Source organism: Mytilus californianus, unplaced genomic scaffold, assembly GCF_021869535.1.
Source record: "Mytilus californianus isolate M0D057914Y unplaced genomic scaffold, xbMytCali1.0.p SCAF_6, whole genome shotgun sequence".
NCBI lineage: Eukaryota > Metazoa > Mollusca > Bivalvia > Mytilida > Mytilidae > Mytilus > Mytilus californianus.
Genome location: NW_026262712.1, coordinates 37551852 through 37579361, shown reverse-complemented (window position 1 = coordinate 37579361; position 27510 = coordinate 37551852). Strand labels below are relative to the sequence as shown.

General features: G+C 31.8%; 1 protein-coding gene across 1 annotated transcript in view; it reads right to left on the bottom strand.

Moving 5' to 3' along the window:
* Positions 1 to 27510, bottom strand: part of LOC127705450 (uncharacterized) — a 351867-nt gene that overhangs the window by 47228 nt on the left and 277129 nt on the right. The window lies entirely within an intron of this gene.

Here is a 27510-nt window from a genome sequence, read left to right as displayed (position 1 = left end):
TCTATACAAAACTGACGGTGTACATCCAAACTCATTATTAGCAAAGCTCTGGATTAGAAGAATAGCGACCAAAATTCTCCACCAATGTTATAGATAGATATCATCAATACAGTAGAATAGAATAGAATAGTGGAAATAGAATACAAGCCATGCATATTCAACAAGGAGACAAACCAATATGTCTTATAAATGCATATATGCCATCAGATAACAAAAATGCAGATATCGAATACAAAGACACTTTGGCTCAAACTGATGAAATGATAGAGAAATATAAAGATACACACGAAATTATAGTATGTAGAGACATGAACTGGTCACTCCATAGAAGCTCTACACCTCATGATAAAATTCTACAGACTTTCTGCAAGGAAAAATGTATAGGAAATACTGAGAAATACCCATTAAAAGAACATTTTATCACCAGAATGGTAAATCGAAAGGGCAAATTGATTACTTCCTCTTCAAAAGTAACTTGGAAATAATAAATAAAATCTGACAAATTGATGTCCTTGATACTGACCCAGAGAATACCTCGGACCATGTACCTGTTATTCTGACACTGAATATCCAACTGAAAAAAGTAAGGGAAAAACCAACAACTATCATAGCAAAACCTAAATGGACTGACTGTGATCCTCAAATTTATAAGGAAATCATCAATAAAGATCTACCAAACCTCATGCAAAAATCAAAAGGAATCATTTAGCTAGATATAAGAAATCTAGAAAAATTGCTACATAAAGCCGGAGAAGCGGCAATCCCAAAGTATCGAAGAAAAATCAAAATCAAATCAAAGGGAAAGGCGATATGGAATGAACAAATAGAAAAGGCTTCAAAGCAATCAAAAAATGCATATAAAGTATGGAGGCAACATGGAGCACCTCAAGAAAGAAGTAACAAGCTCAAAATCAAAATGACAGCTGCAAAAAGAATAATTCGAAAAGCACAAAGACAAGCTTATGCCTCTCAGAGAGAATCAACAGCGGGAAAAATTATGAAAGCTTCAAATGCAGACACAAAACTTTTTTACAAGCTTATCAACATGCAAAGAAAAACACCACTTACTAACACCAAGATACTGAAACTGAATGAAACAACTGCAGAAGATGGACCAAGCATAATGAACATTTGGCAAGAACATTTCCAACAACTAGCTACGCCAACATTAGAGGAAAATTTTGACACTGAAAAGCTAGAGCTTGTAGAAATACAAAACAATATTATAGAATCCATAGAAAGGGAAAAAGGTCAAGGCATTGATCATGTCAATATAAAGGAGGTAAATAAAGCTATAGAAAAACTTAAAGCTGGGAAAGCACCGGACGAGGATGGAATTTCGGCAGAACACTACAAATATGGAATGAATGAGTTAACTCCCTTTATAGTACATTTGCTAAATTTAATTTTAACATATCTGGATGTACCAATCTTCCTAAAGACAGGGATTCTTACACCAATCCTAAAGAAAGAAAAAGACAAAACATTACCATCTAGCTAAAGAGGAATAACTGTGACTAAAACCTTTGCAAAAATATTACAAAGTATACTGAAGGATAGAGTTGACTCTGTATTTAATAACATACAAAACTCCTTGCACAGAGGGTTTACAGAAGGAGTGTCATCACTATGCACAGCTTTCCTCACATCACAAGCAATCGAAGAAAGTAAGAAATTAAAGATACTGATGATTTTAATAACTCTTGATGCAGAAAAAGCATTTGACAAACTAAACCATGAAAAACTATTCAACAAGCTGTACCATTATGGAATAAAAGGAAAACTCTGGATACTACTGAGAAACTTGTATAAAGGCATGAGCATTAAGGTTAAATGGGAAGGTCAATGTACAGAAGATGTAATGGTGTTACAAGGAATTCAACAAGGTACAAGGAATTCAACAAGGTGCAAAACTATCTACAACGCTATATAAATGCTACAACAACGTCATACTGGATAGCATCTTAAAAAGTGGACTTGGAGCATGTATTGGTGATATACAAGTCCCTGCACCCACATGTGCCGATGACATTGTTGTCCTGGCAAATAGTACTGCAGACGCACAAGGAATATTAGACATAGTACAGCACCATACAAGCAGAGATCTAGTTAAAATCAATTCAACTAAATCTGAAGCTGTTTTATACAATGCAAAAGGCTCAAACATATCAACACTGCAATTCGAAGACGATGGCATCAATATAACCAATGAAACTAAACATCTAGGTATCAAAAGAAACGAGCAAAACCGGACAAATATCTCAGAAAGAATAAGAACCGGCAGGGCAACAATATACAGCCTTCTCGGAGCTGGTTTATATGTCAGAAGGGGATTCTCACCCATGGTCGCATACAAGCTATGGAGAACATATGCAGTACCAAGAAGCATCTACGGACTTGAGGTGATGAACTTACTTGCAAAAGAAAAGGACATACTAGAACTGGCAGAGAGAAAAATCCTCCGACAAATTCAAGGGCTTCCAAATAATACAGCAAATATGGATGTCTATACCCTGGTAGGAGCTGAACCTATTGCCATCACATTAGACAAAAATCTACTTACCTTCTTCATGCATATTGTTCGAAATTCAGGAACCATAGAATGTGAAATTCTGCGCCGACAAATAGCATTTTCAGACCAAAGAGGAAAAGACTTTATCAACAGAGTGTAAAAAACTCTATCAAAATACAATTTGAAATCTAGTAGTTACTACATCAAGGAATACTTGAAAAATGAATGCCATTATGAAAAAATGGAAAAAAAAACATCACTTAAATACATAGAGATACAGAACAATCCATTAAATGAAGCTCACAATATATGGAAAAGCGTCAAAAACGATAGTAAAGATGTAAAGGCAGGAGAAATAAAAGCAAGAATAAGTATTCAAATGTACATATTCCAAGCCAAAAGAGCTAAGTTCGAGCCGAAAGTAAACCCGACATGTACAATCTGTGAACAGGAAAATGAAGACCTAGAACATTTTATTCTACGCTGCAAAGAATTGGAGCAAATAAGATCTAAATATTGCTCAAAAATCAAACAGACAATGGATGAAATTGATACCTCAACATACAAGAAGATCATACAACAAGGGAATTTACTGCAGCTCATAATGGACTGTACTAGCAAGGACTTAAACTGTTACTCAACTGTGTATGAAAACATTGAAACTCTGGCTAGAAATATGTGCTATGAAATGCACATGCTGCGCACAAAAAGGATAAAAAAAACTTGAACACAAGTACAGTATAAGTAAACTTTTTTTAAATAAAATAGTTCCCAACTTTTCCATCTTACAATTTCAGGACCTAAATTAATTAATTTTTTGCAAAGTTTTAAGATATCAACTACCTTTAAAGAATAGTGACAAGATCCCAAATAAGGTAATTTTTCTATGCATTTCTTTTTTTAATAGATGTAAAATGTCTGAATTTTATATCAAAATGTTTTGTTTAAAGATTCAAATAATTTTTATGATAGTTGACATGTTCGAATTCTGAACAGTAAATGTGCTTAAATATGGGAATGTTATTTTCCTTTTATGGTTTATTTTACCAGCTTCCAATGCACGTCCTTGTTCTAAGTGTGTAGATGGAATCTTTTCTGGTGTGTCAGCTAAATTTTCAAGACATTAATTTGTAATTTAATGTTTTTCTAGTTTATTAAATTAAGAAAAAACGCCATTTTATTAAAGAATACCTCTTTGTTTTGAATGCACACAAATATAAAGACGTAGAATAGTCAGATTGTCAGCTGGCCAACATTCATAGAAACAAAATAAAAATAATATTTTACTGAAACTAAACTGAACAAAATCAAACAAAATTAAACACAATTACTTCATGCCAATTAAATGTACATGGAAATGAAAATATGATAGCAAAAGAAAAAGACAAAATTCAAACTGTAATGTTTATCGCGCAATATGGTACAGATAATTCGTATATCATTATAACAATTCGTGCCATGCTTGAAAAAGCTTTATGTTGAACTTTAGTGGTCGGGTCTTAGGTTATAGGGGTATTCGTAAGGGACTCTCTATGTTCAGTACGGGGAACATTAATGGAGAAATACCACTCGAAGCTGTCAAAGAACTGTCAAATGTCGGTCGATGTTCTTGTAAAGAAGACCAGTAAATCGACAGAGCGTATGAATATATTAAATGCTAGTAGAGCCTTTATATTGTGAGGACACTTTGTACTGGGTACTTAGTTAACGTACAACTTATTCTTATATAGTAAAATTAACAAGGCAGACTGTCACACTCGGAGGACAGAATGTATCTGTCCGTACTGTCTGGTAGTGACGGACTGTCCCTATTAGAGGAAAAACTGTACCAGTCCATTCTGACTAATAATTACAAACCGTGCCATTAGGAGGACAGGCTGTAAGGTGATTTTGTATTTGTATATATATGTGTTCGTTGTTGCATTATATCGGCAAAGAGCCAGTGTATATTTTTTTAGTTCGTTGTGGATAATATAGATAGGTAGTGATAGATTTTTGGTATCACTGTATTGTTTATGGGCAGCTTGAATCCAAGTATTTACTGGAACGAATTGTTTCAGACAAAAACGCCTTACTTGTTACACGTACAAATTCATAATAATACTTAATTTGACTACCGTCACGATCTATGATAATTTCAAATCACGTTAAACCGATTTCACTTTTTAATCTTTTCACTGACTTAATAACAACTTTGAAATATCAAACTATTTACTTCAATAAGTTGATTGATTTGATTTTTGGTGTTTTAACGCCACTTTTAAGCACAGCTTTTGGGCTATTTCGTGGCAGCCAACTTTTATTGGTGGAGGAAGGCCGGAGTGCCCGGAGAAAACCACCGACCTTCGATAGGAAAGCTGACAATCCTAGTCAATTAAGATTGGAGTCGAGTGCACCCGCACGAGCGGGGTTCGAACTCACAACCTCAGTGTTGACTGGCTAGTGATTAGAGTAGTAACTACTTAGACCACTAGGCCACCGAGGCCCCTACTTCAATAAGATGTATGGCTCACTATATATACACATTATTTAATATTGCACTGGTTGCACCGCTTTCTATTGACATGTCACTTCCATTTGGTTGTATTATAAGGCAAGCCGTTTTACTATTTCTTTTAACTTCAAGATATCTAATAAACTTTATAAGATATCTCTTATAGTTTATAAGATATCTGATATAGATTATACGATATCTTATATAGTTTATAATATATCTCATATAGTTTATAAGATTTCTTATATGATTTTCATATAAAATATCTTATAAAGTATGATAGATATTTATAAGATATCTTATAAACTTTATAAGATTTCATATATAATATATAAGATATTTCATATATTATATAAGATATCTCATATATTATATAAGATATCTCATATATTATATAAGATATCTTATATAATCTAGTTTTGATAAGATATTTTATATACTTAATACGTTATCTTATATACTTCATACGATATCTTAAATACTTCATACGATATCCTATATACCTTATAAGAATTCTTATATAATTTAGAAGATATCTTTCAAAGTTTATAAGATATCTTATATAGTAAATAAGATATCTTATAATTTATATAAGATATCATATTTTTTATATAAGTAATCTCATATTCTATATTAGATGTGATATACTATAGAAGATATCTCATATATATCTTAAAATATCTTATATAATATATGCGATATCTGTTTTGATTCATAAGATATATCATATTGTTTTTTTTAATCAGACATCTTAAAAACTTTATAAGATATCTTATAAAGTTTAGAAGCTTTATTAAGTATATAAGATATCTTATACAGTTTATAAGATATCTCATAAATTATGTAAGATATCTTATAAAGTTGATTAGATATCTGATAAAGTTTTTAAGATATCTGATAAAAACTAGATAAAATAAAATATCTTATATTACTATATGAAATATCTTATATATTATATGAGATATATTGAAGTTAGAATAAATAATAAAACGGCTTGCAACATTATTGTCACATTTCTAATCACCAACCTTTTAATATGTATTTCGGATCAAGAATACAACCAACATTTACACTTTGATACTTTCAGTTATTTGTACTTCACCAAAACCGTCTGGCTACTCAAATCAACGTTACTACCAAGCAATTTACACCAGCATCCTGTTAATCAAACACCAACTTCCGGTTTATAAAAAACCAACATCCGTATATGTTTTCTGCCACATTACAGAATCACTGGCCGTTGCATGATACGATAAGGTAACCTTCGTAACAAGTATTTGGGAAGATTGTTGTTAACAAATCATACGTACGGTGTCTGACCATTAAACACTGTTGCATCGACATTAAGCATACAACTACATTGAAAAAACCCTGAGCAGTTTCCTGGAGTCCTGAACTAACAATTATGAGGTATCACATATACTATATCTATATTCATTCCTTATGAAATGGCAATTTGGTCAGAATCATTCACTGTTAAATCAGTCAGTCTTTGCAAAACTGGGATATCACGGATGTGTTGACCCTTTTCGATATTCTCCATTAGTTGATCCTTCCCTAGGTCATGGGCAATCAAGGGATGATCAATTGAATGTATCGTACAACGTTCTACATTATACCCGTATGGTCCCGACTCTTTGATTCAAATGTTGATTAATATCATGGATGTTGGTAGTTGGCAAGGAAACCTGAATTTGGCCATAAATATAAAGTCTGAATTGTTCTCAGTGACCAACAGTTTTCCAAATTGACCTACATTTTCTGCTAAAGACATGATCATGGAATCTACTGCAAAACTAAACGTGCAGTGCTTTATCGTGCTGATTGAAGTTTTAATAGATTGTATCTCCTCTGCAACTGTTTTGTTAATTTCTTGTGTCCTTAGAGCACCTCCTATTTCTATGTCGCACGTTTTTAAACAAAATTTCACGTGCGTTTTAAATGTTTGACTTCGGCAAATCGGAAAAAATCGGAAAAAAATGTATTCATCTCTCAATGATGTAAATACAGAATCCATTTTATCCTCGTGGAAGTAAAGTTTGGTTCATTTGACATACCTATTTATCTTCTTGCTACACGATAGGAGCAACATAACATTCATATCCCGATAAAGTTCCATCATTTAGTTCACTTGTGACGGTAAGTGGTCCTCGCACCGATAAAACAGAACACTCGCCAAAATAGACAACCCTGTTTTCCTTCCTTATAATAGTAACTGTCCCGTCATATGGTGCTGAACCTGACCATTGGTATATGGTAAGCTTTCATATAGTACAACAATAATCATTATTGGATTTATGGTTAGACAAAGTTCAGAAAAAAAACTGAATTTATGATGGAAAGATTTGAGTACTAGACAAGTTGAACATCTTTGATTTTAATCATATGTTACCCAGATTGAAACAAATTCGAAAGCAGAGCCTGACTGGTTTTCATTAGATGAAAAAACAATAATTATGTTTCTTTTTTTTTCATTTATCAATTGTTTTTGCTTTTTATTTTGGATATACATTGATCCCTAGATGTCTGGTTGAGATTGTACCGTGTTGTTTGGAAGCTGTCTCATGAATGTGTAACCATGCATTCGGTTAATTTTTCACTTACATATATTTATATGAAAACCAATGTTAACATTGTTATGAGGAAGTTTTTTCATTATTTACATATCTTGTTGTTGTTTTTGTGTGTGTATTGGCAACATAACACTCTGGTAATGAATTTTAAAGCTTTACTCAATTACATCTGTTCTTTCTTTTGCAATGTTAGTGTTAACATGTTAAGCTTTTTCATTTCCCACTAAACCCTCAATGAGACAGCATACAACGACATATAAATAAAAAAAAAACCCGACGGTCAAAATCTGCAGCAAAATTGATATTCCATTGGTTTTCTGATTCCTAACATTTTGAATGCGTAAAAACAACGTCTGTTTTCAGACAATCCAAAACAAATGTGCTTTCAATAATATATTCAATTCACTAATAACGTGGTTCCAAAAGTAGATACTACTTGGTTTTAGTTAAATACTGAATCTATTTTTGGAATTTTGTGCTCTCATAATCTACTTAGCAAAGCAAAGGTTTTTAATATGTGAACAGAAAGTCTATTGATCACTGTTTACATGCCATACTGAATAAAACTAGCGCAAAATAATTATCAATTATCAACACACTTTAATAGTATCATCATATATGGGCCAAATGAAGCAAGAACTTATAATCTTGCTATGAATTAAAGTTTTCCAGCATAATAAAATGTGGCCATTAAGCGGCGAATATCCAAAATGATCATTCATTAAAGGTTATTTTCCCTAAAGGCGCAAAAATTTATTTCAATATTTGGTCCTTGTTCCGGAATAAACCAAGCCAGAGACGCAATATGCAGTTTGCGTTCTGACTCAAAATAGTAGCCACTTTTCAGAATAGCCATACAAACCCGTTAATTCGATAAATAACTATATGCTCCAAAATTTCGGACTTATTCATGCAGTATGTCATAGAATGTCATTGATTAAGGAATTAAAAAAAAAAAAGGCAAACATGCTTAAAAATGTGTTAGTTATCAAAGGATTGCAGACGTGATTAGTTCGCATGCCGTTTCCAAAAACAATATAAAAAACGGCGAAGTCCGTGTGGTATGGAAATCCTAAACATCACTCAGATAACAAATAAGATTCGCGAGTGAAAGATCCGTGTTCTGCTGAAGAATCTGTGTAAGTTTGGTTGAAATCGTGCCAGCGCGTAGCTCACAGTACATCTTGTATTTTCCGAAGGACATCGATATAATTTTTCTGAAGGATATCAATATCATAACGACACATACTGATGTACAGCCTTTGTTCATTTTTTATAGAAAAAAAGGGCAAACAGTCAGCAACAGTCATTCAATTTGATCATTATCAAGGATTTAAAGTTCGCATGCTAGACTACATTTTGTATAAATAGTTAACATTTCTTTGTACAATCTTTTTCTGATGGAAAGGATGGGTGTGATAAATAGCTGTTGCTTCTGCATCCTAACCTTGATGAAAAAACTGCTGTTGATTTGAAAAAAATCGTATTACTACTCCAATCATTGAATGAGCAAAATTCTCAGTATGGTGTATCAATAAACCACTTTTAGAAACAGTAAGTGTGTACATTGTATTTATTATCATAACTAAATTAATGGAATTAAAAAATTACTTTTAACATATATATATATATACCTTGTTTCAATGTTGTCTACTAATTCTGTCAGAAAAAGTTCCCTCACAGATGCATCAAAGTTTCACATTTTTGTTATGTCAATTTTACATTCTTCAGCTATTGTGTGAAGTTTTTTCATCCATGGACCATCAGATTTGGCATGTTTCTTTTTATTTAAGAAAGAAAATTGTTTTCACCATACCTGCAATAAAAAACAACAAAACTATTATGTATCAAATTCTTTAACAAATGATTAATTTTGTATGACATGTGTATGAAATGCTGATTAACTTACCCAAAATGTACATCTCTACGCTGAAAGAGAGTGAAAGAGTAGTCATCTGTGACAACACACCACCCAGTAACAGGAGAGTCGACATGATATAGGGGTCTTGCAGGTTCATGAGCAGCCCATTTCCAACTGCGTCCTCACTAATGGTATTGGATTCTAAATCTAAATAATTGCCCTATAAAGATACAGAAATAATGTACTAAACCAGAGTTTTATACCAAAAATGTATTCGTACTGTAAACATACAAAAAATATTTCAACAGTTTATTAATCTTTTATTTGTTGTGGTTACGTTTAACCTATTATTGATAACAAACCATTTCTAATGTGTTACAATAAAATTTGTTGTATATCTAAATAATTTATTCATATCTGTATGCGGTAAGTATAGACCTTACAGCATTATCATGACTCAAACATCGATGATGCTTGGCCTTTTTCACCTTCAGACATGGATCTCTAAAAGCCTTCTGGACATCCTCCAAAGATTTTGTATGGTTGCAGCTGTATTTATGATACTTGTGCAAGTTATCAAGAGTGTCGTCAAGGTGCTTAACTACCTTCACTGATTTATAGGAATCCCTACAATTAGTACTTCAAGAGGATTAGTTGTTATACTTGATGGGCAAAAAAAACCAGATGTATGAACAAATTTGTTTAAGCCGGTAATATATTAAGGTCTGAATGTATCAATGGGCTGCAATTTTACCAGGGTTAAAAGTCAAAAGGGCAGACATTTTCATCTTTTTTTAAATTAGATATCTGTGCAATTCCAGATGTATGTGATTACTGAGAAATAGAAAAACAAAGGATATGAATAGTCCTAATTTTCACAAGAGTTCAATAAATAAATGAGGTTGTTTTGAAATCCCAGCTTCATGTCTGTACCCACGATCCCATCTTGTCACATGTTAATTCAACTTTTGGAAACTGATGTAAACAGAAATATAAACAAGTCTTTCTACGGGAGATCAAATAAAAGGGAAGTAACTCTTATCTTCCTAAATCTGTTAGTTTCAGTATAAAAAAAAAACATTTTTAAAACAATAACCCATGAATCACATTTCTAAATATTAATATTTATGTGAAATATTAATTGAAAAAGGGTTTGATTTTATTCGTATTCAAATTATTTATCAAAAGGAATCATAAAATGAAAAAGTAAAATATGGAATTACCAGATATGACACATTTAAAAAAAATAAAAAATATAAATATAAGTTTCCCCAACTTCAAATTTTCATTAACTAAGACTTAATTGATTTGTTTGATAAGTAAGCATTTCTAATTTGTCCCTAACCTATGTGCATTTTCTAAAATATTAAAAAAAAAAAAAATACCCTTTTCAGCTTTTTTCCAGTTTTGTAAAAAAACGGAAATTTTGTTTTGTTGGTGTTGTAATTTTCAAAAAGTCATAAGAGCTAACAATCTATCAAGATTTTTTTTTATTGAAGTATACGACTAAACCAAATAAAAAAACATAAGAAAATATTATTCCAAAGCTTAAATTAGCTGACAAAAACGCATGTTAGCTACTTTTGCCTTACACAAAAATGGAGCAAAATGATTTGTTAGGTAACCATGGTAATGGTCATTTATTTTCTTAAAGTCAGGTATATTTTTCTTTCATTTTGCATGTATATCAACATGTACACAAAATTTAAAGATAATCGACGACTATACATAATTTTGATGGTTAGAGAACTGGCATTAACAATTACATGCAATCGGTGAGACTTTTCAAAGTTCAAATTGACAATCATATAAACAGATAAACATAGTAATGACTCAAAACTAGTTTGTAACAAATTGAGAACAATAAGTCGATAATTGATAATTGAAAAATTATTTAAACAAAACAATTCAATTACTCTTTTATGTAAAAATAACTAGTATTGCAACTTATATAAAACGAAGTGTTATTCATATTTATTAGTAACATAGAAGAAAGAAAAATAAAACAAAACATTAAACATTAAACAAACGAATCAAACAGTTAAAAGTGTAACACAAAAATCAGATGGAATACATTTAAAAAAAGACACAGAATTTTGGGCGTCTTCATATCATTTAATATAACAAAAATCATAAATCCCGCCGGTTTAAGAGTATAAACTTTCATCACGTGACAAAAAAGGTATATGTACCAGGTAAACCAGTCGTGTTTTGATCAATAACATTGAAATGTACACAACGAATGTCATTTGAAAGATAGTGTCTAAGGTTTGTAACATAAATGTTTAAAAGTAATAGTGATTGATTGTAAATTTCAATAAATACTGGGCTATTCGTAATTAGACAAATTTACTTTCGCTCTCTGATTCATCTGCATGTGGAAAAACACAATCAATTAATGCAGGTTTCAAATCTTTGTATGTCTATATGTTTTTAGGAAATGTTATTTTATCACAGTCGTCATGAAAACAGAAAATGAACGGTTAAAAAATCGTTGACATTCGAACCACTCTACCTTTTCTCATTGGTATAAAAATCAATCGTGCTATTGTCTCCAAATTCAAACGACTGATTAGCCAGTTAGAATAGTCTCATTTTTTCCCTCTAAATGCTTTGATAATCACTAGATATTCTAAGAGGGAAATGTGTCCTATGAATTCCAAATCAAATCGTTGATTACTAAGTCAATAATTCAAAATAATTTCTAGGCTAACACAATTATCATAAAACAGAACCTTTAAGTTCTATGGCACAATAAAGCAAATAACAATGTATGACACGTACCAAATACATCATGTATATATAACAATGTTTTAAGCCTATCGCTAAATTTGAAAAAAAAAATAAGTGATAAATTGACCTTTTTTAAATACTTTATTTTGGGACGCCATATCAACAAAAATGTAAATTTATTCAACATTAAAAATGCGCTTTGTCAAATATCTTCTATTTGTTATAAGATATTTCATATCATTCAAAGATATCAAATTTATAAAACTTATCCTATATGATATTTTATTTCATTTTAAATATACGACATAAAATATAAAAAATTTATACAATAAAATATAAGAATCATCCCATAAACTTTGAAATATATCATTTTACCGCTATCAAAATCTTATACAATTGCATTAATTGTATATCATTTAAATCTTTAAAGATATTTTATATAATTAATGAGATATCTTAACATTTTATTGATAAAATACATTCTATCATATAGAGCATTTCTTAACAAATCCAAAAGATATGTCATTAAGTTAAAGAGAAATTTAATTAATTTCGAATTCTAAATGTATTGTTTACCAGAATAGGGATCCTGTGTAGATTGTTTAAAACTGTCTAGATTTTTAAAGTTATCTTTGATATTTGAAAGATATCCCATACAAAATCTGGAGCATAATAAAAATTATATAATATTCAATCCTATTATTCAGCGTTTTTTAGATTTTTCTTGAATTTTTGAGAATCTTCATTTTTTTAAATATAGTCTAGTCTTTTGCTAACGGTAAGGGAAAATGAGTTAAATTTACCTATTATTGATTGACAGATATTCAGTTGACTTTGCTCCACGAGGGTCATATGTATATCAATTGTTTATTCTCTAAATATTACTTGCTCTTACAATATAACTTATTTTTAAAGTATAACTTATTTTACAATATACCTCATCGTACAATCAAACTTATTCTTACAATATTACTTGTTCATATAATATGATTTTTACTAACAATTTATTTGTTCTAACAATATAACTGATTCTTACAATACAACTGATTCTTACAGTATAACTTCTTCTTACAATATTAGTTATCAAACCAAATCAAGTATTCTTATATTATATTACATATTCTGTAAACAAACTTTTTACCATGGACACAGTCTACTTACGTTCATCTAAATGAAGATACTAATTTGTTTGTAAAAATTGGACAATTTATTTTGGTTAAACGTAGTTATATATAAAACAAAATCACACATTTTGAGAAACATCTTTTTTTGCTAAGAAATCACTGAAAATTGAAACTTAACGTGATCGGAACCTTTACATGAGGAAAAGAGGAAATTCCTTCCTATTCAGTTTACTAATAAAGGAATTGAGAAAATCCTTTACATGAAGAAAAGAGGAAATTCCTTTCTATTCAGTTTACTAATAAAGGAATTGAGACAATCAACATCAGCAACGTTCTACATCGCAAGGAGGTAACATCTAAAATTCAACTTTATTTTCAAAATCAGTCGTTTCCTATTGTATCCTACAGTTACACAAAAACCATTGCACTCAAAGTATTTAACTATAAAAGCAGCATTGCAGGACCTTGATTTAGAACAATTCCTAAAAAACCCTCTATGATGTGACTGTTCCCACTCGCCTTATATTTACAGCCCCTCTGGCCATGCTATTACTTGGGATCTAAACATAATTCAACATAAACATCTCCGAAAGGTGATATCTCATGGCCTTAAGTTTAGAGAACCCAAACACATCAATTGGAACCATAACTTCAAGATAATTATGGATTCCATTGAGGACTACGCCAGAGCATGGGCTAAGCGAGAAGAAGTTCAACTGGACACTTTGTTAGGATTGGTCTAAACAATCCGGTCTCTGATAAAACGTCGCATTCATAAGTTAAAAAACTGTGTGAATGATCGACCAAAGTCCGTTTTCAGAGACAAAGAGGCTGTGAAATGTCTTTAATCTCTTAACGATAAGTATGTTGTTGTTCTTGCGGACAAAGCTTCAAATAATATTGTCTTTGTATATAAATCGTACTACTACGAGTGTCTTGTAAAAGAATTGGGAATAAATGAGCACTCAGGTAATCCCACATACAAAAACACATCATTTGACAAGGATGAGATTTTAGCGAATCATAAGTCCTCCATGGCTTCAATGAACATTACATTGAACAGCAAATCGTTTGTATTGGATACCTAAGCTTCACAAAATTCCGTTCGAAAACGGTACATTGCCGGCTGTTCGACTAAAGAATTGTCCAAAAGATTGACAAAAAATCTATCTGCAGTGAAAGAGGGTCTTCAGAAATACTGTGAAACTGTTTACTCACGTAGTGGTATTAACCATATATGGACTCTAAAAAACTCTAAAGAACTTCTGGATAATTTTGAATCTCGATCTTTTTCTGAAATTAGCTCTATTAATTTTTTTGATTTTTCAACCCTGTCTACCACCATTCCCCGTGTGAAATTGAAAAATCGTCTATAAGAAATAATTCACAATGCTTTTCAACATAAAAATGGTAGCATAAGCTATAAATATACTACTTTGGGATACCATACGGCATATTTTGTTAATAGTGAACAAAAAGGTAAAACATGCTACACAAAAGAACAAGTGATCAGATGGAGTTTCTTATTAACAACATAGTCTGTTTCAAAAAATTGTCGGCATTCCTATGGGAACGAACTGTGCGCCTCTCCTTGTCGACCTCTTCTTATTTTCATATGAGTCGGAGTTCCTTCAGAGACTTGTAAAAAACAAGAAGATCAAAGAAGCCAGATCATTTAATTTCACATTCAGATATATTGATGATGTTCTTTCCATTAACAATCCAAACTTTTCTGATTGGATTCCATTAATATATCCCCCAAAACCAGACATTAAAGAAACAACAGACACGGCTTCCTCCGCATCATTTTTTTTACTTATACCTTGAATTTGACATACGCGGTCATCTCAGTAACAGAATCTATGACAAACGAGACGATTTGAATTTTGAAATTATCAATTTCCCCCACCTAAGTAGCAATATACCAACTTCACCTGCATATAGGATATATATTTCCCAACTTATTCGGTATTCAAGAGCTTGCAGCTGCTACTCAGACTGTGTAAAACGTCACTAGTATCTGAGTAGAAAGTTTCGTCCTATTCTTAAAAAAGTTCATCGGAAGGTACCAAGACCATGTTGATAAATATTCCGTATCAACTTCACAAATAATACACGATAGTCTTGAAGTATAGATTCTGCTTACTGAATTCATCTATCATCATAGTAACGTGTTATAGTAGTCTTTTATTTGTCTTTATGAATATTACTTTTACTGTTTAGTCTGTTTTTGGTGATATCCATTTGACGTGGCTCTGTACTTATACATCCCGTCATTGTGTTATTGTGTTATGGTAAATGTTTGTATTCTTGTCTTTCATTTTTGCTAATGTGCTTTGTCTATATGCCTTTTTGTGTTTCTTTATTTCATATGACGTGGCTCTGTACTTATACATCCCGTCATTGTGTTATTGTGCTATGATAAATTTTTGTATTCTTGTTTTTCATTTTTGCTAATGTGCTTTGTCTATATTCCTTTTTGTGTTTCTTTGTTACATATGACGTGGCTCTGTACTTATACATCCCGTCATTGTGTTATTGTGCTATGGTAAATTTTTAAATTCGTTCTTTCATTTGTGCTAATGTGCTTTGTCTATATGCCTTTTTTGGTTTCTTTGTTACATATTTGTTCGTTTTCATAGTGAATAAGACTATAAAACAATGTTGACTGCTGTACGCCAATTTTTGACATTTTTATCTATTATAAAATTGAGAATGGAAATGTGGAATATGTCAATGAGACAACAACCCGACCAAAGAGCAGATAACAGCCGAAGGCCACCAATGTGTCTTCAACGCAGCGAGAAAATCCCGCACCCGGAGGTGGTCCTCAGCTGGCCCCTAAATAAAATAGTGTACTGGTTCAGTGAAAATGGACGTCACACTAAACTCCAAAACACATAAAGGAACTAAAATTTAAAAAACATACAAGACTAACAAAGGCCAGAGGCTCCTGACTTAGGACAGGCGCAAAAATGCGGCGGGGTTAAACATGTTTTGTGAGATCTCAACCCTTCCCCTATACCTCTAGCCAATGTAGAGTAAAGAAACACATAGCAATACGCACAGTAAAACTCAGTTTAAAAGAAGTCCGAGTCCAATGCCAGAAAAGGTAACAAAAGAAACTAAGCAAAATGACAATGATACATAAATTAACAAAGGACTACTAGCAGTTACTGACATGCCAGCTCCAGACCTCAATTAAACTAATTGAAAGATTATGTCTTCATCATATAAAAGTTAGGTACAATCCCTCCCGTTAGGGTTTAGTATCATGTCATCATAGAATATATGAGAAGAACATAACCCTTATCATGCCAACAACTGGTTTTAGAATAAATGTGTTTATTTCCGATGCAAAGACCCTATGAGTGAATCAATAGTTATACCAAAATATGCAATCCTTAATGATCTGACAACAGTATGGTAACTGTATCCCTTCCGAATAAGTCTGTTTAAAGGTTTGGTTAGCTTTTGAGGTAAATGCCGACATTTTTATATCTGTTTGTTTTGTTCACACATCGTTGTCAATATAATGGAATTTTATGCGACTGTCATACAAGTGAGAAGTTTAGCTACTTATAAAACCAGGTTTAATCTACCATTTTCTACACAAGAAAATGCCTGTACCAAGTCAGGAATATGACAGTTGTTATCCATTCGTTTGATATGTTTGAGCTTTTGATTTTGCCATTTGATTACGGACTTTCCGTTTTGAATTTTCCTCGGAGTTCGGTATTTTTGTTATTTTACTTTTTGCTTATATTATATATGAAATGGCAAAAACAATGTAAAATTTACATTGAACAATAAAACCATGACCATGAGGTCCAGTTAAGATGAAATCAAACAGGCAGACAAGCCATTCTATCGATCATTACATACACCAAATACAAAGGCTATATTTCTTATAGTGTCCGAGAAAAAGAGTAAGTGGAAAATTTTAGCATTTGTTCAATGAACCGTGCAAAAAGGTAAAGGACAGGTCAAATGCATTTCATGTTCAGGAAAACTTACTTTGATTTTGAGATTCCTTTTTTTTTTTTTCGTTTCCACAGGAGTGCCAAAACATACAAACTCCTGAATTTTATTTGATACGGTCCAGTAATTACACTGTTTTGAGGGCCTATTTTTGTACATGAGTCTATTGTCCGTGTATTGTCAATATCAGTATAAACAAGTCACTTATATGATTACATAGGGGAACATCTCTAACATTTTTCCGAACTAATTTTATTTTGGCACATTCTGTGGAAAAAAAAGGAATTTGAAAATCTATAAAAATTTATAATTTTTTGTAATATAAAATGCATTTAAAATGTATTTATCGAGTTTTGTCATGCCTTAAAACTCTAAAAGGTGCACAGGTTTGTCTGTACTTAGAATAAAATTTGTGACGTAAATACGGCCATATTTGCCAAAAGGATATGATGAACCTTAAAGGGTACAAATAGAACAAATTGATATAAAACGAAGTGGTATTTAAACGTATTGGTGACAAAGAATTAACAAAACTTTTCTGATAAAAAACATTTGAAATATTAAATGAACGTAGCAAACAGTAAAAAAAAAAACGTATCACAAAAAAGTTAGCTAAAACACAGTTAGAATAGAAACAGAATTATGAGCGTCTTCATATCGTTTAGTATAAGAATTTCATATATACCGCCAGTTCATAAATGTATCTATATTCATCACGTGACAAAAAGGAATAAACAGCACGTAAACCAGTCGTGTTTTGTTCAATAATATTGAAATAAACACAAAGAATAACATTTGACAGACATTGACTAAGGTTTGTAACATACATGTTTAAGAGTAATATTGATTGGTTGTAATTTCAATAAAGACTTGGCTATTCATGATTAGACAAATTTACTTTCACTTTATGATGTATATGTCTATATGTTTGATATAGGAAATTTTACATTATTCATCCTCGATTCTATCTTATATTTCATAAAAACAGAAACGGACGGTTCCACAATCGTAGACTTTCGAACCTCTCCCCCTTTTCTTATTGGTATAAAAAATCAACCACGCTGATGTTTCCACGTTCAAAGACGACCAATTCATGTGATTAGCTAAATAGAATTGTTTAATTATTTCCCTCTAAATGCTAAACCCGAGATATTCCAAAGTAAAATCTTTTCTATAAATTCTAAATCAATCGCTATTTACTAAGTCAATGATTTATGATTTTATTTCTGGTGATTAAAACAATTAGCACTATTGGTGTTCATGAATCTGAGTTTAGACATTGCAGATATGAAATAGTCATAGTAGGTGCTTATGGATCGGGGTTAAGGCATTAATGATAAGCTTTAGTCCTATGATGTTTATGATTCCGGATTAAGGAAACTTCGCCATAAAATGAAAAATTAATATTATGCTTATTCGTAAGAAATAAGCATACAATAATTGATATAAACGTTTTATTCTCCTGGATAAGTGATCAAAATAGAAATAAATCCAACTGCCAATCTTCACAATGACGCCATCTTTACAGCATCTCGATACAAATTACCACTTGATATATAAATATCACAATGTCCCATAACAAGCACGACATATCAAAGTTCCATTTCTTGTCAAATGAATAATATAGATTAAGTATATGTGCCATATATACGGTAAAAAATACTTTAGTTTAGTGTGACGTCCATTTTCACTAAACCAGTACACAATTTTATTTAGGGGCCAGCTGAGGACAACCTCCGGGTGCGGGATTTTCTCACTGTGTTGAAGACCCATTGGTGGCCTTCAGCTTTTATCTGCTTTTTAGTCGGGTTGTTGTCTTTTTGACATATTCCCCATTTCCATTTTCAATTTTATTTTATTCATTCTAGATTCATCCCTTATTTAATAAATTGGCATGGCTTATTAAATTATTGCCAGAGGTCGTGTAAAAGTGGCACATCTAACGACTTCAAGACGACCTTACGCATTCAGCAATACGCAATGCGGATATCCATACAGCGCTTCCCTGCTGAGTGAACCAGGTGTGCACAGGTAAAATTTATTAAGCATGACATAACGAATGATGTCCGGTGTAATATACATGTACAACTTGTGTACAACTTTTTGTCCCGACTGATAGTAATATGGAAGATATCAAATCATACACATATCAATTTGGGCGCATATTATTTAATTAACACACTATTTAACGACATGTTTAAAGAAAGAAAATAATTTTGTTAATGAAATGAACCAGCAGAAAATAGAGATAAAATGAATATATTTATACATTTTCGTACGATTAAATTGGGAAAAAAATAAGTTAAAACTCGATATCAATAAATATTGACATTTTGAAATCTTATGACAAATTTCAGTCAAAATATCTATACTGATATTTGACATAAGAGCATAGAAACATATATTTATTGCACACAAATGTCAGAAAGTCTACCCTTGTAGGCAAACGGATAGGAAGTCGCTGATCGAAACACTACTTAAATTAATTTGTTTGCACATATATTGGAGAGACTTCTCAAGCTTTTTATTAAATCTATTGAAAAGACGTTTCAAAGTACAAAAATATCTTTATAACAATGTTCAATGAAGATTTATTAAATTTTAATCGTACAAGGGCACAAATTTGAAAGCTTGTTTTCTTTGCAATTGTTGAAGCATAAATAATTATTTACAAATACATTTTTGCTTTTAATGTGTGATAATTTAAAACATGCAAAATTGATTTAATGTGACTGTATTTCTTGTCAAAATCTTCTTCACTTGCGGGACTGAAAACCCTCAATACTTGCATTAACTGAATAAGATATTTGTACTGATAGTATGAGACAATTCTAGCGACCTTATACAAACTTGTTATAAAAGATACGCTCCAATCATATGAAAACAAAAATGTGAGTTAACCGGATGAGCAAGATTTGCACCATTTGATCACGAAATGATTTTGTAACCATTTAGCTGTAAATGAAACTTTATTATAGAAATAAAAGCTTTTATTTGTAATTTATTCTACCATTGAGATAAACATCAACATTTTGCACAAAAAAAAAGGCTTTTTGGTGACATATAAAAGACGGACGCTTGACAAGTTCAAAATACAAAGATTCGCAATAAAATGTAATTTCATTTTGTGTTTCGATTTCGGTTCAATTTCAATAAGGAAATGTAGACATAAGATAGATAGTTTATGATTTTTTTTAACACCCTTAAGTCCTATAAATCAAATATTTATACATGGCCGGGTTTTAATTAATTTGAAGAAATAACTGAAAAGTACTGCGGATGCATTGAAATATTGAAAGTTTTTTTTTTTACTTTACCTGACACATTTAGTTTAAATACTAGGTTCCCGAGGTTAATTTAAAAAGTCTGTTTTCAGAGACAAAGAGGCTGTGACATGTTTATCATCTCTTCATGATAAGTATGTTGTAGTTCCTATGGACAAAGTGTCAAATAATATTGTCTTTGTCAACTTCAGAAATAATACACGATTGTCTTGAAGTATAGATTCTGCGTACTGACGTTGTTTATCATCTTAATAACGTGTTATAGTATTCTTTTATTTGTCTTTATTAATATCACTTTTACTGTTAATATGAAAAAAGAAGATGTGGTATGATTGCCAATGAGACAACTCTCCACAAGAGACCAAATGACACAGGAATTACCAACTATAGGCCACTGTACGGCCTTCAACAATGAACAAAGCCCATACCGCACAGTCAGCTATAAAAGACCCCGAAATGACAATGTAAAACAATTCAAACGAGAAAACTAACGGCCTAATCTATGTACAGAAAATGAACGAAAAACAAATATGTAACACATAAACAAACAACAACCACTGAATTACAGGCTCCTGACTTAGGACAGGCACATACATACAGAATGTGGCGGGGTTAAACATGTTAGCGGGATCCCAACCCTCCCCCTAACCTGGGACAGTGGTGTAACAGTATATCATAAGAACGAACTATAAAAATCAGTTGAAAGAGGCTTTACTCGTCAAATGGATAAAAATACAAATACTACAAATACAAGTGGACGTGGCCGGGTACTTTTACATCCAAACAAAAAAAAGACACTAAGTACAGATCTGAGAGTACTCGCAGTTACTGATAGCTAGTTCAAAGCCACTAACAACTAATAAAAAAAATCATGCATCTAAGACTAAATTATCAATCCGTACACATCCAACATCCAATGGATTTAGTGTAAAGACGTCATTAACAGTCAGAGAAAAACATGACCTTGTGCAATGCCAAGATACAGGTATCGACAGATTGTAGATCCATGAATGTGTATATGTATATAACAATAACATTTATTTTGCTTTTAATTTACTGATAACAAAATCAATATTAGTACCAATAAAAACAATATTTAATGATCTAATTACAGTGTTGAATTGGTAACCTTTTAGAATAAGTTTATTTAAAGGATCGATAAGTTTACCAGGGTCGTTTCTAAATTTCCGGGCACGGTAAACAATATTGCCGTAAAAATGAGGATGTGCAATCCGGTTTGAAATAAGTTTTCTACAGGTACAACCAAACTTCAAAACCAAATCTTTATATCTGTGGAAGAATTTAATAAAGGTTTTAAGTAATTTGTGGTAACGAAATCCCTGGCTTAATAATTTACCAGTTATACATAGATTACGTTCGTTAAAATCAAAAACGTCAAAACAGACGCCGGCATAGCGAACGAGTTGTGAAATATAAACACCATAAGATGGTGCCAAAGGAACATCACCATCCAAAAAGGGAAAATTAACAATAGGGAACGAAAATCGTCCCTTTTGTTGTAAATTTTAGTGTGGAGTATCCCGTGTAAAACCGAAATATCTAAATCTAGGAAAGGACAGTTGTTACCGTTTAAATTTGATTTATTTGAAGTAAGTTCCTTTAGGTAAATATCGGCAGTATATTGAGAAAATTCTTGATTATTTAACGAAAAAATATCACCAAGATAACGGTAAGTGTTGTTGGATTTATCAATTAAATGCAATTTAGACGGGTCTTTTCCGAGTTTGGTCATAAACTGTGATTCATAACAGTACAAAAACAAGTCTGCTATTAAAGGGGCGCAATTAGTACCCATAGGAATACCTACAACCTGTCGATAAACTTTGCTGTCGAAACGTACATGCGGATGCATGGCTTATTAAATTATTGCCAGAGGTCGTGTAAAAGTGGCACATCTAACGACTTCAAGACGACCTTACGCATTCAGCAATACGCAATGCGGATATCCATACAGCGCTTCCCTGCTGAGTGAACCAGGTGTGCACAGGTAAAATTTATTAAGCATGACATAACGAATGATGTCCGGTGTAATATACATGTACAACTTGTGTACAACTTTTTGTCCCGACTGATAGTAATATGGAAGATATCAAATCATACACATATCAATTTGGGCGCATATTATTTAATTAACGCACTATTTAACGACATGTTTAAAGAAAGAAAATAATTTTGTTAATGAAATGAACCAGCAGAAAATAGAGATAAAATGAATATATTGATACATTTTCGTACGATTAAATTGGGAAAAAAATAAGTTAAAACTCGATATCAATAAATATTGACATTTTGAAAATCTTATGACAAATTTCAGTCAAAATATCTATACTGATATTTGACATAAGAGCATAGAAACATATATTTATTGCACACAAATGTCAGAAAGTCTACCCTTGTAGGCAAACGGATAGGAAGTCGCTGATCGAAACACTACTTAAATTAATTTGTTTGCACATATATTGGAGAGACTTCTCAAGCTTTTTATTAAATCTATTGAAAAGACGTTTCAAAGTACAAAAATATCTTTATAACAATGTTCAATGAAGATTTATTAAATTTTAATCGTACAAGGGCACAAATTTGAAAGCTTGTTTTCTTTGCAATTGTTGAAGCATAAATAATTATTTACAAATACATTTTTGCTTTTAATGTGTGATAATTTAAAACATGCAAAATTGATTTAATGTGACTGTATTTCTTGTCAAAATCTTCTTCACTTGCGGGACTGAAAACCCTCAATACTTGCATTAACTGAATAAGATATTTGTACTGATAGTATGAGACAATTCTAGCGACCTTATACAAACTTGTTATAAAAGATACGCTCCAATCATATGAAAACAAAAATGTGAGTTAACCGGATGAGCAAGATTTGCACCATTTGATCACGAAATGATTTTGTAACCATTTAGCTGTAAATGAAACTTTATTATAGAAATAAAAGCTTTTATTTGTAATTTATTCTACCATTGAGATAAACATCAACATTTTGCACAAAAAAAAGGCTTTTTGGTGACATATAAAAGACGGACGCTTGACAAGTTCAAAATACAAAGATTCGCAATAAAATGTAATTTCATTTTGTGTTTCGATTTCGGTTCAATTTCAATAAGGAAATGTAGACATAAGATAGATAGTTTATGATTTTTTTTAACACCCTTAAGTCCTATAAATCAAATATTTATACATGGCCGGGTTTTAATTAATTTGAAGAAATAACTGAAAAGTACTGCGGATGCATTGAAATATTGAAAGTTTTTTTTTTTACTTTACCTGACACATTTAGTTTAAATACTAGGTTCCCGAGGTTAATTTAAAAAGTCTGTTTTCAGAGACAAAGAGGCTGTGACATGTTTATCATCTCTTCATGATAAGTATGTTGTAGTTCCTATGGACAAAGTGTCAAATAATATTGTCTTTGTCAACTTCAGAAATAATACACGATTGTCTTGAAGTATAGATTCTGCGTACTGACGTTGTTTATCATCTTAATAACGTGTTATAGTATTCTTTTATTTGTCTTTATTAATATCACTTTTACTGTTAATATGAAAAAAGAAGATGTGGTATGATTGCCAATGAGACAACTCTCCACAAGAGACCAAATGACACAGGAATTACCAACTATAGGCCACTGTACGGCCTTCAACAATGAACAAAGCCCATACCGCACAGTCAGCTATAAAAGACCCCGAAATGACAATGTAAAACAATTCAAACGAGAAAACTAACGGCCTAATCTATGTACAGAAAATGAACGAAAAACAAATATGTAACACATAAACAAACAACAACCACTGAATTACAGGCTCCTGACTTGGGACAGGCACATACATACAGAATGTGGCGGGGTTAAACATGTTAGCGGGATCCCAACCCTCCCCCTAACCTGGGACAGTGGTGTAACAGTATATCATAAGAACGAACTATAAAAATCAGTTGAAAGAGGCTTTACTCGTCAAATGGATAAAAATACAAATACTACAAATACAAGTGGACGTGGCCGGGTACTTTTACATCCAAACAAAAAAAAGACACTAAGTACAGATCTGAGAGTACTCGCAGTTACTGATAGCTAGTTCAAAGCCACTAACAACTAATAAAAGAAATCATGCATCTAAGACTAAATTATCAATCCGTACACATCCAACATCCAATGGATTTAGTGTAAAGACGTCATAAACAGTCAGAGAAAAACATGACCTTGTGCAATGCCAAGATACAGGTATCGACAGATTGTAGATCCATGAATGTGTATATGTATATAACAATAACATTTATTTTGCTTTTAATTTACTGATAACAAAATCAATATTAGTACCAATAAAAACAATATTTAATGATCTAATTACAGTGTTGAATCGGTAACCTTTTAGAATAAGTTTATTTAAAGGATCGATAAGTTTACCAGGGTCGTTTCTAAATTTCCGGGCACGGTAAACATTATTGCCGTAAAAATGAGGATGTGCAATCCGGTTTGAAATAAGTTTTCTACAGGTACAACCAAACTTCAAAACCAAATCTTTATATCTGTGGAAGAATTTAATAAAGGTTTTAAGTAATTTGTGGTAACGAAATCCCTGGCTTAATAATTTACCAGTAATACATAGATTACGTTCGTTAAAATCAAAAACGTCAAAACAGACGCCGGCATAGCGAACGAGTTGTGAAATATAAACACCATAAGATGGTGCCAAAGGAACATCACCATCCAAAAAGGGAAAATTAACAATAGGGAACGAAAATCGTCCCTTTTGTTGTAAATTTTAGTGTGGAGTATCCCGTGTAAAACCGAAATATCTAAATCTAGGAAAGGACAGTTGTTACCGTTTAAATTTGATTTATTTGAAGTAAGTTCCTTTAGGTAAATGTCGGCAGTATATTGAGAAAATTCTTGATTATTTAACGAAAAAATATCACCAAGATAACGGTAAGTGTTGTTGGATTTATCAATTAAATGCAATTTAGACGGGTCTTTTCCGAGTTTGGTCATAAACTGTGATTCATAACAGTACAAAAACAAGTCTGCTATTAAAGGGGCGCAATTAGTACCCATAGGAATACCTACAACCTGTCGATAAACTTTGCTGTCGAAACGTACATAAATATTATCAAGAAGAAAATTAACAGCTTCAATCATCTCATCACACCTCTAGTAAGTACATCTAGCATATTAACCTTTCTCATTAGAGAAGAAGGCTTCAAATGAGTTGCAGCAAATATATTTGCATTCAGATTTACCAAACGACCATTTAATTAAATAGTCAAATTTTTGTTTGATAAGATTGTATGGAAGTGTAGTGTAAAGAGTAGAAAAGTCAAAACTGTCAACAGAATCAAAAGGACCATCAAAAGCACGTAATTTATTTAAAACATCAAATGAATTTTTTACACTCCAAAAGTAGTTAATTCCACTATTTTCATTTATTTTATAACAATAGTTTATGATAAGCTCTTTGATAGTAGTTAAGGAACTTGTTAAAAGCACTGAAAGATTAGTTGTAGAACACTTACTAGAGGCCGAGATGAAACGATATCTTACTGGTTTTTTGTGTAGTTTAGTTTAAGTCTGTTTTTTCTGATATCCATTTGACGTGACTCTGTACTTATGTATCCCGTCATACTTTGAACGATAAAATTATTTTATTTTATTAATATTACTTTTACTGTCAAGTCTGTTTTTTTGTGATATCCATTTGACGTGACTCTGTACTTATGTATCCCGTCATACTTTGAACGACAAAATTATTTTATATCTATCTGTGTGACGTCAGACGAGCGATTCTAGGCCAGTACTTAAAACCTTCCATCCTTTATTGGTGGATTATACATAGATAAATAAAATCGTATAATAAAAAAACAAAATTAGGATGTTAAATTTGATGTATACCTTTATGTACTTTTTTGTTACATTTGTTTGTTTTTATAGTGATTAAGATGATAACACAATGTTGACTGCAGTACCCCTATTTTTGACATTTTTACCTATTGTGTGTCTGTTTGTTTTGTTTACGCATCGTTGTCAATATAATGGAATTTGATGCGACTGTCATACAAGTGAGAGGTTTAGCTAGCTATAAAACCAGGGGTTCAATCCACCATTTTCTACATAAGAAATTGCTTGTACCAGGTCAGGAATATGACAGTTGTTATCCATTCATTTGATGTGTTTGAGCTTTTGATTTTACCATTTGATAAGGGACTTTCCTTTTTGAATTTTTCCCAGAGTTCAGTATTTTTGTGATTTTACTTTTTAAATTGTTTATTTCTGGTACCGATTTTACAACAGGTTTTGCAAATCTTCAGCTTATTTAGCGCAAGTATTTAATAAAAATATTTTTTATTTTTTGCATAAAATTACCCTTTTCTCCTATATATGAACAACTGTATGTCCTACTTAATCTTATTACACGTCTTTGTGGTCCTTTGTGCTATATTGTGATTCTTTGTGCACAAAGGCAATCCTTTGCCAAAGCAATTGCGGTGTTTTAAGAAACCGGTTAATAAACGTGACTTTTCCATTTTATTTTTGAATTAATCAATAGACCTTTTTCATTTCCACCTTTTCTTATCGTTATTATAATCACATTATTATGTGGAAAACATGTTTTATGTCTAATCTATTTGCAATAGAGCGTACTCAAATGATAATAAAATAATCCACGGCGATATATGTCCCCCTCCCCCTTTCGCCCAAAAAAGGAAAATGTTAAAATACTTGTGTATTAAACAGGCACTTCTTTCTTATGATCCATCCAAGATGGTATACACAACGGGAACAGTTAACGCTTGAGGCTAAAATGCACTCAAAAGAATTTATGGTTGGTAACATCTACGTCATTTGTTCTTTTGTGGATAGTTGTCTCATTAGCAATCATGTCACTTTCCATATCTCAATAAAACGATATGATCGGCAAAGATTTCTGC